This window comes from Nicotiana sylvestris, chromosome 3 (genome assembly GCF_000393655.2).
Source record: "Nicotiana sylvestris chromosome 3, ASM39365v2, whole genome shotgun sequence".
NCBI lineage: Eukaryota > Viridiplantae > Streptophyta > Magnoliopsida > Solanales > Solanaceae > Nicotiana > Nicotiana sylvestris.
The window spans coordinates 104,863,157-104,865,642 of record NC_091059.1 but is presented as its reverse complement, the minus strand read 5'-3'; positions in this window follow the sequence as shown (position 1 = coordinate 104,865,642).

Below are 2,486 nucleotides of genomic sequence, written 5' to 3'. Positions count from 1 at the left end.
ATTACCAAGCAAAGAAAAGCATTTGCTAGCATGAAACCCCACAAGACAATTCTGATTTCATGCTTAATCATATCACTTTAACGAATTCAAACCAGTCCCTAAAATACAAATACTGATTCTCACAACTTGAACAGATATGAAGCAAAAAGTATGTAGCTTAGCCTAAAACTTCTATTACAGTGATCTCATGATCCATACATGTCCAAATAACCATTTCAATGACTTTGCAAACCATAAGAACAGAACCTCAATTCATTTGAACCATAGTTCAGCTAACTCCTTTCTCATTTCTCACAGTAACAGAATCCAGAAATTAACACAATATCTACTTAAATTTAGAAGTCATACCAATACTCTCAACAACATAGATTCATTTTCACAACATATGAATAGCAAGAGAAAAGCTTACATAACACGTATAGTACAGGATTTACTACATAATGCTAAAAAAGTAGAAGCAACAGAAGAAATAAGTTCAAATATGGCTTGTATTCAATCAGTTTTCCACTCAAAATGTATGTTCACAATCAACTTGTTGTCCATGATTTGGAAAATTACCTGGATACAGCAAAAACAAACCAAAAATGTGCTTGGAGTCAGCTAATAGTAGCAACAAATAGAATCAGCTTCAAAAACCTGTAACACCAAATAAAAATCCACTTCTTCCAACCTGTAAAGAGCCCAGATGATCAATAAATTATAAAGTCTCGAAAATCTGATTAGCTAAGAAGTTCTAAGGCATAATTAGACCAGTTTTGACCAAAGAAATGCAGGGAATTTTCAATACTCTTTCAAAGTCTTTAAAGCTCAGTCGTTTTTTTTTTTAGTATTTTTCAATCTCCAAAATCTGACTTGTGTGTCAAGAAACAATGCTTTTATAAGGAGGTTTTAGGGCAGCAGAAATGAGTCAAGTTTATGCCCTTTACCCCTTTTCAAATTTTCATTTTTGCTCATATGTCTTTAGCCTGAAAATCAGCTTTCTAAATTAGTCCCAATCCCATCTTCTAGGCAGTTTCCTAAGTTAGTTACAAGAGATTCCCTATCCTATAATTCCTAAACTAACCCTTAAGAACCATATTTTTACCCCAGTCTACCTCATGGGTCAAGTTGACCGAATAGCTTAAACCAAAATGAACGGGCTGCTTTTTGCAAATGGGTCAGAAACGACCTAAAACCCAAACAATAAACTAATCCAACTAAATTCTATAAGCATATGGGAAACAGAAGAACACAAACACTTGAATGATTTCAAAAATTAAAAATCTGAACTAAGTGACCGATTAATAACACAAATGGGCATAGAATTAACTAGGTTATTAAATCGAAATGACCTAATTAAATTAAACTATGTGACTAACACAAAAAGGCGAAATAAGAGGTTTAAGAATGAAACTAATAAAACTAAACAGACCACTGAAAATCAGAGAACAAGCTTTTAAGATTTGAAAAATAAAACTAAACACAAAATTAATCTAAAGGGAACCTAGGTTCAGGACCTTGCTCAAATTTCATTCAAAGTAAAAAAACTAAAGAAAGGGAGAGGAAAAGAAGAGGAATAAGACGGTGAAACAACAAGAACAGACAAAAAGATGAAGAAAACTTAACAAATCAAAATCAAAACCCACTAGAGACATTGATTTAAATGAAACTAATGTTAATCATTTGTTCTTTGTCAAGAACAACTGAACAACATCAGTTTGCATTGAATCAAACTTCAAACTCGAAAGAAATAGAAGCCTAAGGTCATGCATGCCAACGGGTTCAATGGAAATTGATTTTGGACTTTTAGGGTTCGAACTCAGATTTAAGATTCAAGAGGTTCTGGAGAGATTCGAGAAACAATGGTTGCGGATTGGGAAAGGGGATGATGTGAAGGTCTTGTGGTATAGATTTGGGGCGAATTGGATGCAGCGCCGCCGGCTGGAGACGGTGGAGAATTGGGGTGGTGCTAGGGTTTAGGTTAGTCTCTGAAGAGGGATATGGGGAGTGAGAGAGATGAGTTGGGGGCGAGTTACGGATTCAGACAGTCTTATACTGTCGACAGGGTCAGTTCTCGACTGTTTGATCGAGGGAGATCAAGGGCTCAGATCAAAAGACATGAGACGGGGTCATTTGGTTAACAAAACATGCAGACCGGGTTGGAGGCGTGGGTTTGGGCCAGTTTGTGTGGGTATTTGAGGGGGGAAAGTGTTTGGGCTTGGGGGAACTTGATTGAAAAGGCCCAAAACAGACGTTCTTTTATTTCCATTTCTTTTCTTTTTCAACTTCTAATTTCCTTTTCCTTTCCAAATTAAAATAAAACCTAAATTAATTCTAAAACCCAAATTATCCTACCAAAATAGATTAATTACTAAAAGTAATATTTACAACAACTAATTAATTATCAAATTAAAAGAAAACTACAAAATTTGAAGCTAAAAATTAAAAATTCAAAAAAAAAAAAAGAGTTATTTTTGTGATTTTTCCATTTTTGTAAAACAAACTAA